This window comes from Phragmites australis, chromosome 18, assembly GCF_958298935.1.
Source record: "Phragmites australis chromosome 18, lpPhrAust1.1, whole genome shotgun sequence".
NCBI lineage: Eukaryota > Viridiplantae > Streptophyta > Magnoliopsida > Poales > Poaceae > Phragmites > Phragmites australis.
Genome location: NC_084938.1, coordinates 26,576,185 through 26,592,839, shown reverse-complemented (window position 1 = coordinate 26,592,839; position 16,655 = coordinate 26,576,185).

Genomic DNA, 16,655 nt, shown 5'->3' with positions numbered 1-16,655 from the left:
CTTAGTTTATATATGATAAGTGATTAATAAGGTGTGCTGAAAAAAACAAATTAAAATATATCTTAGTTTATATATGATAAGTGATTAATAAGGTTATCGATTTGGTATGTTAAGTTTTAGATTATTTGAGTTTGGTTTGAGTATTTTGATTATAGACTAATTGAAATTGGAGTTAGAGAAATATGTTTATTTGTCTCATTGTGTGCATGTGACGGATACAACTTAGAGCTCGGTGGCGGGTGATCGGGGCTAAATGGGTGCTACTGTCGGACGATCGAGGAGGCCGGACAGAGTTAAGGGTGATCCTAACTGTACATGTGGAGGTCAACCAAAGCATGAAACAGACGATGATGATAACGTGTGGACAGAGTCAAGCGAAAGGTATGCCAGAGGTAACAAGGCGACCTGAGGGATCGGGAGCGGGAGATACTTGCTAGCGGTCAGGATCGCAAGACAGAGTACACGTATCGAAATCAGAGTGCTTGATTAAGGTGTAAAAAAGTGGCGAGTCACACTTTGAGAAGCGTGCAGAGGGTTTTATAGTTGGACCTCAAAACCGTAGGAGGATTGGAGAAGTATGTGGCACCATCGCGAAGCTTGCATTGAGACGAAGCTAAGTCGTGAAAGTGTCACGACCGTTCGATGGACAGTTCAAGAAATAGACTAAAATGCACTCGATGATAAGTAGGAGTGTACTACAAGAGAAAAATATTTTGGTAACAAGTTAGAAAACTTATGGGTAAAATTTTCTAGACCTATAAATAGATAGATATGGCTATGAGAGAGTTTTGACTAGCCACTTGTGCCACCCATTTAAGAGCCAAGTGCTATAGTTTTAGAGGAGAGTAAGATGTGTGCTTAGCCTATATAATATGTGAGAGCTTTTTAGAGAAAAATTCTTGTAATCTGTCTAAAATAGAACTGACATTTTTCAATAATAAAGTTTATATTTTTGCATATGCTTGAGTTCCCCTCCGTCTAGTATATTTATATTGGTTCCTTTGCAAATTTGTAAGTTTTTCTTTTTCAGTTGTGATTTTCTTCTTGATTTTTGTTTTTGCTTTTGAGCTGCGATTTTTCAACCTTAGGAAGTTGTTGTTCTTATTGCTAGAGGCATAAATGTACATATACTCATGTATTTGAGAGGGTCTTGAATCCCCTTATCTCTATACCATCAACTTGGAGAGTTACTTCTTTCGGTGATTGTCTTTTTTCTTTGTTCTTCGTTCAAGTTTCAATCTTTTGTGCTAAAAAACACATAGAATGGTCTTGAATAGAGTCTATAGTTCATATTCCATCCGTGGAGTTATGTTTCCTTGGAACTTTCTTTGTTGTTTTGTATCTCTAAAATTTATGCTTCTATTTGTGCGTTTTTGAGGAGCGTTAGGTGAACAATAAGTAGGTCATTTATTTCGCAAGAAATTTATAAAATGCTTATTCACCCCTTCCTTTAGTCGTCGTTCTTGGTCCTATAATGGGTATCAGAGCCGGTTTGATTGCTTGTTGATCTTAACCGACTTTGTGATCCTTATGCAATAATAGAGAGAAGTTGGAAAATTTTGTTCTTTGATGGTCGAGATTTTTCGTACTGGAAGGTGTATATGGAGGCTTATCTCGTAAGACAAGCAAATGCAATATGAGAGATTATAAACTCTAACTATGTGATTCCTGTTGGTCGTTCTTTTTTGGCCCAGATTGAACAATATGAGGCCAACAACAAAGCTCACAATATATTGTTCACTAGCTTGTGTCGTAATGAGTTTGATAGCGTTCAACACCTCTGTACTGCTCGCGAGATCTGATCCACTCTTAGTGTCTTTCATAAGGGCACTAGCCAGATCAAGACCAGGTGTTAGACCACGTACAACCAGGAATACTAGATGTTCGTACAGAACCCTAAAGAGTCTTTGGATGCTATGTTTGCTTATTTTAATGGAATTGTTAATAACCTTAGATCCACTTGTATTTTACCATTACTAACCACGAGAGAGCGATCAAGCTTCTCTATGCTCTTGACCATAGCATATGTGAAGTTAACATCTCGAGCATTGAAGAGTCACCAAGTTACGACACGTTAACTTGTGATGAACTCTTTACCAAGCTCAGTTCCACCGAGATAGCCAAGGTGGCTCATATCGATATCGAAAACTCCCTGTCTCAAAACATGACATTGGTTTCCGGACCTAATGGTAGCAATTATGTTGGAGCTAGTTTTTCTTGTGCTAACACTTCATAGAGTGGATTTGCTTTATCTTTCTTGGTTTCTATCACAGAGGAGCATGTGGACGCACTGGATGATGAGGAACTTGCGCTCATTGTAAAGAACTGCACTCGCTTCTACAACAACAGAAGAAATTAGAGGAGAGTGGGTTCTCGTGCTTATTTTGAGTGTGGTGGAACTACTCACTACAAGGCAGATTACCCAAACTCAAGAAGAAGGAGGACAACAACCATGACTACAACAAGCACAAGAAGAAGAACAAGAAACCCTTCTTCAAGAAGAACCATGACAAGATGACCAAAAATGTGACTTCTAGTGCATTCGTGGTGGCTCTCAGCGACATCGACATCTCTTCAAGCGAGGAGGAGAGCTTGGGGGAGGAGGAACTGCAAGTGAAGAGCAAGAAGAAGGCCAAGGACTTCATCGACCTCTGTTTCATGGTGGATGACAATGACAACAACAACGATAACGACCCCGAGCTTGATCCTTCCGAGGTTTTGCTTTCCTACGACCAGCTTTCCATCCAAGTCGATACTTTAAATGATGCTCTTGTTAGCCATAATAGGTTACTTAAGAAAGTTGTGCGTGAATTGAAGGATCTTAGGCCTAAGTATGAGTCTATGTCTACTAAACTTGTATTGCTTAGGTCTATACCTGATGTTGAGGAGTGTGAGTTATTTGATTGTCATAACTGAACTTGCCAAGCTTTGGAATGTGCATGATCAAGTTACCAGTCGGTTTAACAGTGCCGAGAAGAAGCTCCTTGAGAAGGAGTCTAGGTCTACTCTCTTATATGTTTGCAAGAATTGCTCTTGGCTTGCAAAGGATATTGAACTGAAAGACAAACGTCTTAAGGAGTTAGAATCTAGATTGGAGAGTGATGGATGTTTATAAGATGTGTAGCCAAACTGTTCCACCTGCATAGTTTTTCAAGACAAGCTCAGCTGGGTTAGAGGGCAAGTTCAAAAACTTTTGATAGAGAATGAGTACCTCCTTTCTCCAGTGGAGAATTGCTCAAAGGGCAAAGGAAAAAATGAATTTGATCTTGGCCAAAACCAAGATGTGTGCTGATAAAGTTAGTTTGTCTCTTGGGTTAGGTTTTTAGAGGGTGGCTTACAATAGAGAGAGTAAAACTGTGTTCGCCACACCTACTACTCTAGAAGCCAAAAAATCCAAGATTGATGCTACACCATCACCCATCAAGAAGAAGCTAACATTATAACTCATCAAGAAGAAACCTATACCACAGCCCAATAAAGCTCCACAACCTAAGGTGAGAGCCCCTGTGAGAGAGCTCGGAGTGATCAACAGTCGAGCTCCCGAGAGATTTTACTATTGCATCTACTCTCAGAGAAATGGTCACTTGGTTGGGTTTTGCTTTCGTCGTAGGAGAGATGAGCGGCGTGAGTGGGAGTAGAGTACCCGGGACATGTATCGCCCCTTTATTGGTGTACATGAGTCTCTTTCTCGCTACTACCTACGAGTCTCATGCTTTTCGGTCTTTTCCTAAAGGCGTTGCCCAATATAGATTTTATCATGGCTCATATGGTTTTGGTCCACGTGTAAGAGGTTTTGAGTCTTAGCGCTTTAGCGGACTACGTTTTCCTCATCGTGGTACTCACCCCCAATATGTTGGTGTTGAGTTACATGCACCTACTATTTCTGCTTCAGGAGGATGACCCAGTACTAGATTCCCACGAGGTTTTTAACTAACTCCAGCACTGATCAATCCACCTTCTATTCTTATCATATGTAGGTAGCAGTTGGAGACCTAGAGAATAAGTGGCTCATCGACTCCGGTTATTTGCACAATATGATCAGAGATTCATCATGGTTCTCTGACCTCACCCCAACGAAGCACCACGAGTACGTCACATTCAGGGATGATTGGGAAGGTAGAGTGAAGGCCAAATGGACTGCCTGTAAAGGTAAATGAGAGCTTCCCTCTCAAAGATGTGGCTTTGGTTGCTGGGATATAAACTTCTTTCTGTATCTCAGTTGCTAGATGAGGACTTGGAAGTGCGTTTCAAGCGCGATACTTCTCGAGTTCTTGATTCTTCTAGTGCTTTGATTTGGAAGATTTCTCGAGTTAGAAGAGTTTTTAGAGCCGATTTTTCTAAGTTTTCTGGTTCTTCTCAGTGTTTACTTGCTCAACCTTCTTATGAGCTTTAGATGTGGCATATGAGACTAGAGCACATGAGCTTTGATTTGCTTACTCGTTTGAATGCCCTAGGTTTGATCTGAGAATTGCACAAACTCAAGTTTAAGAATAGCCTTGTTTCTGCTCCTTATCGGCATGGCAAGATGGTTGTCACTCCTCACACACCAATCAATCTGCTAATGACTGAACGACTGGGAGAAATTCTCCATATGGACACTATTGGTCCTTTCCGGGGTCGTTCAGCGGGTGGGAAGTGGTATATACTTGTTATTATTGACGATTACTCTCGCTACTTTTGGGTCTTCTTTCTTGTAAGAAAGGATGAAGTATTCTCATAATTTTGGAGCTTAACTTTGAGATTGTTCAAAGAACTCTGAGGTGCATTGAAAGCAATTCGCAGTGATAATGGTATCGAGTCAAGAACTATCTCTTTGATGCTTTCTGCCTTGAACATGCCATTAAACATCAATTTTCTGTCTCACACATTCATCAGCGAAATGACATGATTGATAGAAAGAACAGATCTTTGGTGGAGATGGCTAGGACGATGTCTGATGAGCATATAACTCTTAGGAAGTTTTGGTCTGAGGCCATTAGCACAACGTGCTACATCTCAAATCGAATTTTTTTTGCTCAATTTTGAATTTAACTTCTTATGAGTAACGCTTTGTGAGAAATCCAAAGGTTTCACATTTAAGAGTTTTCGGTTGTCGGTGCTTCATCCTAAAGCGTGTTAATCTTGACAAGTTCGAGTTGCGCTCTTCTGATGGTATTTTCTTAGGGTATTCTTTTTATAGTCATGCTTATAGGATTTACAATCTTAACACTAACACCATCATACAATATTGTGATGTGACTTTTGATGAATCAACCTCCTATGTTAGTTTTGTCTTTAAGTATGCAGGTGATCAGGAGATGAGCGAGAGCATATTTGTAGATAACGACCTTCCAACTCTTTGTGATGACGAGGATGATCCACTACTGCTCTCGATCACACCTGTTCTAGAGTTGGCTCCTGCTTTTCTACTTCCACTTCATCTGCTTTCGAGCTTGCACCAGCTATGTTTGAGGGGGAGGTTCTCTTAAGGCGTGAGGCTACTCAACACATTCAGCGACGACACCCTCTACACATGATGATCGGCAATCTCGATAAGAGGAAACTATGATCAGGGAGTTCGAGATGTCGATGATGGGTGAACTCAACTTCTTCCTTGAACTTCAAATCAAGCAATGCAAGCAGGGTACATTCGTTCACTAGACAAAGTACACAAAGGAGCTATTGAAGAAGTTAGACTTGAGCGATACGAAGATCTTGGTGACACCGATGACTACCTCGATTATGCTTGATTCAGTTGAAGATAGCAGAGCGGTGGACTAGTAGGAGTTTAGGAGCATGATTGGCTCCATCCTGTACCTGATGGCGACAAGATCAGACATCCAGTTCGTGTCTACGGTAGGAGGATTGGAGGAGTATGTGATACTATTGCGAAGCTTGCGTTGAGCCGATGCTAACTCATGAAGGTGCCTGTCGGAGGATTAACTCCAGTTGCAGGGATCCCGAGAGACCCCTTTTTAGAGATTCGACTGGGGGGGTGATCCTGAGTCTGTTCGTCAGAGAAATAAATGGGAATGAATGCAATGGCCGGTGGTGGTGGTGTGACCTAGTGCAAGAAGAAGTAAATGCACCGGAATTTAGACAGGTTCGAGCCGCACGGAGGCGTAATACCCTACTCCTGTATGGATACTATAACTGTCCTGAGGAAGTCCCTCAAGGATGTTGCTGGTTACAAGAATCTTGATCTATCTAAGAGCCTGTGGCCCCTTGTTCTTCGGCCTATCTCGTACTGCTCGCCTCTCAGCCGTGTTTCTCTTGCGCTGTGTTCTTATGAGCTTAAGGATCTATTCCAGATGCATTCAGCTATGTGTTCCGCTCTCTTCTCTCTCTCTTCGGATGCATACAGCTTCGCCTCTCTGCGGATGCGTATAGCTTCGCCTCTCTTCGGATGCGTATAGCTTCGCCTCTCTTCGTTCCTTTTGTGCCGCCGGCTGCTTTAAGTATCCGCCGGCCGCAACGTGCCCCAAACGGGAGGGGAGGGCACGAGTTCTGAGACACCATAAATGGAAAGGGCGTCATCATTTCCTCTGGGTGAAGTGACCGGGGGGTGGAAAATGCGTCGTACACACGGTCATCCGTCACAATAAATGCCCTGGCAACGGGCGCCGTGGAGAGGGCCCACCGGGCAGCCGTAGAGTGACCCAGCATGCCCGCCCTGTCTTGTTCCCCTGCCACAGCAGCGCGGCAGACGGCAGACGGAACGTTATCCTGAGACAGGCCGGATGGCACGGGACGAGACCCGTGCAATTAATAACCCCACGCCTCTCTGCCAGAACGTGGCAAGAACTGACGCTGAGCGCGGCGGGAGCAGTTGGAGGTGACAGGCCACGCATGCTCTTTAAATGCGGCCTCAGGCCTTTGACTGGCTGACACCTCATCGGTGGGCCCCTCGGGGGCCTCCACCAGGGGGCTTCCTGGGTCGTCGGAGTACCGAGTGCTCGGGGGTACCGTTCACCTCCCCGAGCACTCTCTCCCGAGAATGCCCGTTCTTGTCCTCGGGGAACCGAGTGCTTGGGGGTACTGTTCACCTCCCTGAGCAGTCTCTCCTGAGAACGCCCTTTCTTGTCCTCGGGGAACCGAGTGCTCGGGGGTACTGTTCACCTCCCCGAGCACTCTCTCCCGAGCACACTTGTACGGATCCTCGGGGAACCGAGTGCTCGGGGGCTGCCGCACGCAGCCCCGGGCACTCTCTCCCGGAACTTCCTTCGGTGAGTCCTCGGGAGACTTGGGTGCCCAGGGGCCACCGCTAGCGGCCCCGGGCATGCTTCTCCCGGTACTTAGCTCTCCTGGTCGCCGGGGGATTAGGGTGCTCGGAGGTCACCGTACACCTTCCCGAGCACTTTCTTCCCGGTACTTAGATTTCGTGGATCATCGGGGAACTGGGGTACTCGGGAGCCACCGACTGTGGCCCCGAGCGCCCTCTCCCGGGACTCGATCTTTTTCACCCCTGGGGAGAGACTCCGCGGGATGGCGCCATGTGGCGGATGGCTGGCCTGGCCTCGGGATTTGGGGACCCTCGGTTCCTGATACACCGATAGTGCCACAACCGTTCGAAGGACGGAGCAAGAAATAGACTAAAATATCCTCGGTGGTAAGTAGGAGTATACTACAAGAGAAGAGTATTTTGGTAATAATTGAGAAAACTTATGGGTCAAGTTTTCTAAGTCTATAAATAGAAAGGTAAGGCTATGAGAGAGTTTGAATCAGCTACTTGAGCCCCTTATGCCTCCCATTTGATAGTCTAGTGCTAGGATTTTAGAGAAGAGGAAGATAAGTGCTGAGCCTATGTAATATGTGAGAGTTTTTGAAAGAAAAATCCTTGTAATCCGTTTAAAATAGAGTTGATCTCTTTGAATAATAAAGTTTATATTTTTGTATATGTTTGAATTCCCCTCCTTGTAGTTTATCTATTGGTTCACTTGCAAATTTGCATGTTTTTTTTTGTGATTTTCTTGTTGATTTTTTTTTTTACCTTTGAGCTGTGATTTTTCATCCTTAGAAAGTTATTATTCTTATTGTTAGAGACATAAATGTTCAGATACTTATGTATTTGAGAATTTTCTGAATCTTTTTGTCTCTAGATCATTAACTTGGAGAGTTGCTTTTTTTACTGTCTTTTTGCTTTATTTTTCATTTAAGTTTGAAGTTTTTGTGCTAAAAACACATGAAATAATCTTGAATAAAGCATATGATTTATATTTTATCTATAATGTTATGTTATTTTGAAACTTTTTTTTGTCGCTTTGTCTCTCTAAATTTATATTTTCGTTTGTGCGTTTTTAAATAGCATTTGATAAGTAAGAAGTATGATATCTATTTTATAAAAAATTTATTAGACATCTATTTATGTTTTTTTAAGTCGTCATTCTTGATCATATACCTACGTGCCTACGTGGCATAGAGAGTGAAAAGATAACAGCAGCCCGCCACGCGTGTCGTGATGCGCCGAGCTTGTCTATGCGCACGCGGTTTGTGGGGTCCGCTCGTGGAAGCCATCGGCGCGGCCATGGGTGGAGCTCGGGACGAGGAGCAACAGGGGTTGAGGTCAGGAGCTGACAGCTAGTCGCTTGGCGTGGTGGTTCGTGGTTTCGGCATCGAGATGGGAGCGGCGTGCTCACCTTCACGGCCACCGCTTCTCCTCCTCCTCTGTAGGATCTGCCTAGATCTGGACACGCCGGACGAGCACGGGGCCGGCGGCGAGCCCTGGGGCGGCGTGGTGAGCGCGGGGCCAGCGGGGAGACCTGGGGCGGAGCGGCGCAGGCCGGTGGTCGAGCCGCACTGATCAGCTGGTGCACTGCATGAGCTGAACGGATGCCAGTTCGCGTACGCGCGCATTCGCTGCGCCGGATCTCGATCTCTGTTCCGTGCGCTGCATCTGCATGGGGTGAGGCTCCAAGAAGACGTGAAGCGAGAGCTCGCACGCGCCGGCATCGGATTCCATGTGCGAGCGAGCGTGCGATGCGATGCATGTACGCGCCCATCTCCGTAAATCATTCATGCCCGTTGCTCCTCCCCAGTTCCCAGTCCGGCAGTCCCATCCCTGCCTGCCTTTGTCGGAGCCTAGCTGCAAGGCTATACTGCAGTGTCTCCTCCCTCGCTCCTGCTGCCGTCTCTGAGCCCATGCCAGGAATTATTGCGTGCATCGCGAGGCGGAGCAGAGGGCTTGCTCGCGCCTTCCTTCCTTGTGTCAGATGCTCCATCGATCAGACGGCTAACAGCAGTTATTGTGCTCAACCATTGCTAGCCTATTCCGTATTCCAGAACGGCATTCGACCATCAACAGCCATGTGTCCAAGCAACCAGCCCGTACGAGTGGATTTTCTTTATCCTTTTGAATTTTTTACAAATGGACCATTCGAAAAACTTTGTTACAAAATAGATCATTCCTACACGCCACGATTTTTAACATCGTTAATCTATTGCACGATGCCATTATATTTGATGTCGTTCTATATCACTAAAATATACGCTAAAAATGCTGACTCACGTGTCATAGCACGACACCAAATGATACGATGTTGTTATTCAATAACACAACGTCACAACCTTTGATGTCAGTGCTATAGAACTTAAAATGGGCTTACTTCTTTCCCTATTATGACACGTCAATCAAGACTTCTCGCACATATTCTAAGTGACAAATGTACAGCTTAAAATTAGACGGTGCTATACAATAGACTAATGACTTTATAGATCGTAGCGATGTTCCAAGGTTCATTTCTAGGCAAAAATTTTAGAGGGTCCATTTGTAAAAAAGATCGTAGCGTTGTTCCAAGGTTCATTTGTAAAAAAGTTTTACAAAAGGACAAAAAGTAAAAATTTCATCTCCGTACGAAATGTTGCGTACACACATGTACATGCATGAGCTGTGGAGCTAGGCAGATGACCCTTGCCTGTAAAGTACTCCTAGGCCCTCGCAGGAGTGGTACGTACTCTACATCCGTCCGTTGCATTTACATGCTACAGTGATGCACCTTGTGCACCAGCGTAGGAATTATGAGAGCTGCGCCAAAGCTTGTACATTTCCTGTAGTTTGTATCGCCATGAACCGTGCAAAAATCTGAAAATTTTGGCTCCATCCATCACAGTAGATTTCTGACCGTTAAAGTCCCAGAAACTAACACAGTAGCTTGCATGTACCTTCGCTCTAGTGAGGCTGATCCAGACTGATGTCATTTTTTATCGCCATGAACCCTGCAAAAGTCTGAACTTTTGCGACAACTAAGACAGTAGATTTCTGAATTCTTGCCGTTGCTCAAGAAAAATTCGCAGAAACTCCAACATTCCATTCCATTCCATTCAGGATCCTACTTGTGGCCGGATGATCAGAGCCCGGCAGCATCTATCCATTTCGGAATTCCATCCATTTCAACACCATCGCCCTCCGGCGTTCTGCATCAGGCACGGTCCCTAGCATCTCAGGAGGTGGCATCTCCCATCTGCTAGAATTGAAGCTCCAAAGTACAGTTGCACAAAGCATGCCATGTGCCGGGCACAAGTACAAGTCATTTCGCCTTCACTTCACTTCCCCTCTCTCTCCCCAAAGAATAAAAGGCATTTAAGGTTTTGCTCCACACGCAACAGTGACCACCCCAGTTTGTGTATCGAGTGGCGGAGCTAGAATAGAACAACCTCCGCATAAGAATTATCGATGGATCTGTGATACTAATCTGTACTAACATCTATAAATTTTTATTTAATAAAGAACTAATATATACTGATATTGGGATATTTTAGATGTGCTTGTGACACCCAAAATACCCTTAGCTTCCCCTCTGTCCACACCCATGTACCATCGACGTCACAGGACAACGGTGCGGAACACGACTAAAAACAAACAAATGCATCTCCATTTCTCCTCAATAACGATTATTTATTCATTTCGCTGAGTGATTCTGTACTACATTACTGGCGAAGAAGGGCTAGATTCGATCAAACGTGATTGATGGATTCATTACAGTGGCATCCATCCATTCAATATGCATGTGATTAGTTGTTCGCATGGATCATATATATAGTTTGAGGAGAAATAGAGTGAACAAAATTATATTTGTTAAAAAAGTATTTGATTATTTGTATCTGTTTGGACAAGTTGAGCCGAGTTTATGTTTGGCTAACCGAACTTGAGGTCGTATGAGCGGATGCAAGAGTTAAGATTGCGATTAATTCCTCACATAAAAATAATTTTGTGACACTGACACGTGGGCTTACCTGCATGAACAGATACAAGCTCTTACATCCGATGAGCCAGTCTACGAAGGGAAGCTCAAATGGAGCTTTCCTCCCGAGCCAAGCTGTGGACGTACATTTGCATCTATCGAGCCAGGCTAGAACAGTACATGCGGGCAACCAAACACGTTTTTTCATGAGATTATACGCGTTCTTCGGACCAGGTTGTTCTCACGAGGGCAACCAATCAGACCCTATGTGAGATCATGTATACTAAAAACATGGCTATATTGTGAAATTTGCACAAGCACAAAGTGATTCAACATTATAGCATTGTTGATATGCATGTGATGATAATATGCGGCTTAATATGCTCATGGTAGCATAATTATATTTGTGATTTTAATATGTACAATATACTCGTGTGAGTGATGTTGTGCTGATTAACGTGAGTCAAGTTTGTGAGAATTTATGCTCAGAATTAGTTGTTGGTTTTGTCCATATACAGATACGCCCTGAGGGTGGTCGTGATCGGTAACAGGGACCGAGAGGAGGTTTAGGGAGGAACTGAGGTTAAGATATTCAGAGGTCATATAGAACGTTCAGGCTAAAGAATAATATACATAAAGATGATCCCACTATAAGACACATGAGAGATGTATGAATTATAGTATGATGAAAATAGATTGCACCAGGAGATATACACGAGAGTTATACAATTTATAGTGTGGAAGATCGAAGTGTCATGTGAAGTATGCACGCAAAGGATTGGTCCATTAACGCACACATGCTTGGAATAAAAAGAGGACTGCACTAGCACTGTGTAGGGCACTGTGCGTGTGTTGTCGGTTGGTACTGTGCCTCGTTTGGCACCGTACAGCAGAGGCTCAGCGTAGCAGGCCGGTTGGTTGCTTCGGCAGTGGGCTGGTGGAGCAGCGGCCAGCGTGGGCTGAAGAGCGAGGTCCACGCGGGAGGTGCAGAAGGCCGGGCGTCAGCATGGGCTGGCTCGGTGGATCTGGTGGCCCAGTAGGTGGATGGTTGGCGAGCTTTTTTATTTATATATATATGAGTAAATTTAAAAAATCTATAACTATTTTAATATATGTTGTAGAAAACTATAACTTTTGATGCTTATTTTAAAAACCTATAAATATTTTGATACATATTGCAAAAAATAACAATTTTCTCACCGTGTGCACAATTGTCATTCTCTATGGCATGTAATAATAAGATTAACCGTGGGTCCACCTGTTGCTAGTATATGATAGGTAGATCTACGATGAGAAATTTATAGTTTTTTATTACATGTGTCAAAATAGATAGAGGTTTTTTAAATGAGTATTAGAAGTTTTTTTGCAACATGCGTAAAAATAGTTGTAGGTTTTTTAAATTTACTCTTTATATTTTTATTTTTTATTTTTTGCAGAAATACACGGTCATTTCAAAAGATTGCATATCTAGACTATTGTTGCATGTTAGAAGGGCGATAGCAAAGTATCGCCAATCCAACATGCGACATCTTGTAGAGCCCACAGTGCAACAGGTTCGAAATTAAATACTTTGATCGGCGTGATATTCACATAAACATATCATCCAAACAACGAGCGACACATCTGCTGGACCCACTGAAAAAGGTGTCACCCATTGAACAGATGACACCTTTTCACAGTGCTATTGTGCAGTTGCATGCACGTTGTTACCAACCGGGCATGCATGCATGCATGCTTTTGGATACATGCTTCCGGCCCTATTTGCATGCATGCATTTGGACTAAAAAGCATGTGTGAAAAGGTATCGCTCATTTAACATGCGATAACTTTTTCAGTAGGCCCAGCAAAGGTGTCACCTATCCGTTGGTTGCGTCGGGCCTCACCTTTAGGTCACCTTGTGTAACTTGTATCAGTACCTGAATCAGTAACTGGTACATATATATTTCAAATACAAAGTAGATATTACAGGCATACATCGATTAAAGTACGATATTAGAGTAACCCACATAGTTCATTACAACAAGGCATGTCAGCTTAAATAAACAGAGTCTCACAACAAAGTGGAAATAACTGAATGTACTTAAAGTTGCCTAGAGGGGGGGGGGTGAATAGGCGTTTCTGAAAATTAAAACTCAGCAGCGGATTATTCAGAGGCCGGATACTCCGGTGAAGGTCGGATACTCCGGTCTGTCCGGAGTATCCGGTCTAGTTCGGAATATCCGGGTTATACAGGATTTCGAAAACAAATGAATCTAAGCAGGTTTACTAGAATCTAAAAGATACCACAAGTTCTACTATGAGTAAAATGTTTAAACAACAATAGCTTGCAGTAGGATTCTCACGAATACTAGAATTTGGGAAAAATCCTAAAGCTACAACAATTAGTAAAACTTGCACAAGATGAGGAGACAAGAATTTATCCCGGAGTTCGGCCACCTCATAAAGAAGTGCCTACGTCTCCGTTGAGGAGCTCACAAAGAGCCGGGTCTTTTTCAACCCTATCCTCTCCTAGCGACCACAAAAATCAAGCTAAGTTTTCTTACTCAAATCGATGGCGATTACAAACTTCCCGTGGCACTTCACAATTCTTGGGTGCTCTACGGGCGACGCCTTGCCATCTAGGAGCACGAGAAAAAAGATCACAAATGAGTGCTTGATGACGAACTCAATGCTCAACAACTCAATTACTCTTCCAAACACAATCTCTCAAATTTGGCGCAAAACTAAACACTAGAGATGTTTGGAGGGCTCTTGAATGATCTTAGGAAGCTTTTTCAAAGTGTAGCTCAGCAGCAACAACAAGCCTTGAATGCTAGGAGGTGTGGGGGTATATATAGCTGACCCTCAAAAACTAACCGTTACTGTTCTGACTCACCTAACCCGGAGTATCTGGTGAACACCGAAGTCTCCGGCCTGAAATCCAAAATGGGCTCAGTTAAATGTCAGAACTAGCCGTTACGGTTCTGTTGAACCGTCCGGAGTATCCGGTGAACACCGGAGTCTCCGGGTGGGACTTAGTCACATCAAAGAAATAGTCCGGAGACTTGCCGGACTCTCCGGCCTCTCTAGGTACCGGAGTATCGGGTGAACACCGGAGACTCCGGACTCAGGACATTCTGCCTATTTTTTCCGGTGTCCATGGGTGAATATGTCTCTCAATTATTGGTTCTAATAGGTTACTTTGAGCATTGAGACACCATCAAAGCTGACAATTGCATCCCTCTTGATAGTACAGCTTTTCTAGATTCAATTTCAAAGATAAAATAAATTAAATCCTATTGAGTACTACAAACCACTTCTCTTTTTTTTTTTGAGGGACATCAACGTCGTGTATCTTCACAAATGAGACTAAAAATATGTTCATAGCTTCAATAAATACATTAGTCACTTAATCATTTTGTCATCAATAAGTCAAAACCCACTTAGGGGGCCTAGATGCACTTTCAATAACGCAAAAGCGATCCAAGCCTACAAGCAACTTGAGTGCGGAAGAAACCTAACTTTCTACTCTTCACCTTAACTTCGACGAAGTCAACTTCTGATTCTTCAGCTGAATCCAAATATAGCAATAGTGATTACATAAGGTACTCAGCAAGTTCTACCTCAAGGGGAATAAGTAGATTCATATGGGTAGAACAAGGAATGCTATAGAGTCTTTAGGTTTTGCGAAAAGCCGGATTTGGATGCAAGGGTTCAATTCGCAAAGATCTTTTCAAAGCAGTTGAGAAAATCATAGTTGAGTTTGACATTGTGGGGTTGTTGGCCCTAGGGGAGATGCAATCCGTTCCGCCAATTCTTAAGCTTTATAGTTGGTGGACACCCTGTCCCTTCTAACTCAAAGCTCGAGGCCTGCATTTCCAAAACACGGGCACACTGTCCACTCACACGTCAAGGGATACTCACACCATGGAGCTAATCATCAAGACCACACCGTAGCGTCGCCCTTGACCGTGGACATGGCTATTCGAATAGATTTTCACTCTGCAGAAGTTGTACAGCTTTACCCACATGATATGCACAAACTTGCACCACCTTTGTGGCTAGAACTAGCATAAAGAGGTTCATACTTACCAACACTGCTACGATAATCACCCACGTGATCGCCAGGGGCCCAATGCATAGATAACAAATAAAGCATGGCTCGAACACGACCATCAACATAGCACCAGCCAGACCTTGGACTGCGCACAACTCGAGTCTTCTCCTGGTTCCAGCTTCAACCCCTGCCTCCTGGGTGGGTACCGAGCTAATGCTAGAGAGGTATGAGGCCAAGTCCTGCCCATACATGATGTGTGGTTGCATGATGTTCGCTAGGTGAGATGTCAAAATGAACCAGTCCTTATGCGACCGAGGTGAGTGTCTCCCAGCAAGAACACACTGCAGGTGAACCTTGCACCCAAGGTAGTCTCACCCCATGTGAGCTACCTTATTCACCCCCGTCAAATCATCTTTGGGGTTTTCTTATTAACTTACCCACACATACCACCAAACACACACATTTTACACATTTCAAAAAGCATGATTTATATTATTATGTTGATTCTTTTGTTTAAGCAAAGCAGACCTAAGCATGCTAGTAAGCAAGCAATCATCCAGTCAATTAATATAGTTGATATTGGAGACCTTCTAGGGTTTCAACAGAATAAAGGTAATCAATAACAAGGCATGATTTTAACAAGCTATGTCTTAACTATCTCAACATTTTAAATTAGAGTTAATAACTTAAGCATGCATATGACTATAGTTTAAAACAATGCTCTACTGGTTGTATTTGAAAACATAGGTGCAATATAATCAATGGTGTAGGACTTGCCTTCGTTGAAGTCCTCGCCCGCTCCTTCTTCAAACTCCGGGTCCTCTAGATCCTCGAACACTCCTTCCTCTAATGTATGCAACCAACGACAAAAGCAAACACAATCAATCAAACAATAAAAATATTAAATTACAAAAATTATGAAATTGACATGGTCGGATAGATCTCGAATTTAGATGAAGATTGGTGGAAGAATTGTCGAAAACGTAGTATGGATGGAGGATAAACGGGCTTCAGAAGTTTGACGATAGATTAAAGAAGAAAAAAATAAAGAATATTCCTCAGCTCGGCTGGGCTCATGGCTTGGCTTGGCTTGGCTCAGGTGAAGTGGCTCAGCTCGGGGTGAATTTTGGCTCAGCTCACTCAAGTGGCTCGCCTCGGGTTTTGGCTCACAGTTCGACTTGAGTGGCTTGGTTGGGGCTCATTTAAGTGGCTCGACTTGGTGGTTTTAGAAGGCGGCTTGGCTCAGTAAATAGGATGGCTCGGATCAAGTGATAAGGAGAGGAGCGTTGGTTCGATGGCCCAGAACAAATCGAGAGGGATGGAGAGATAAGAACAAAGAGGAGGAAGAAGATGGAGACGGTGGCGGCCAACGACGAGCCGGGGCAACGGCGTCTCCGGCGACCGGCAAAATGGAGTGGTGGCCACCTGATCTACACCATGGAGGAGGCGGCTCGCGACGTGGT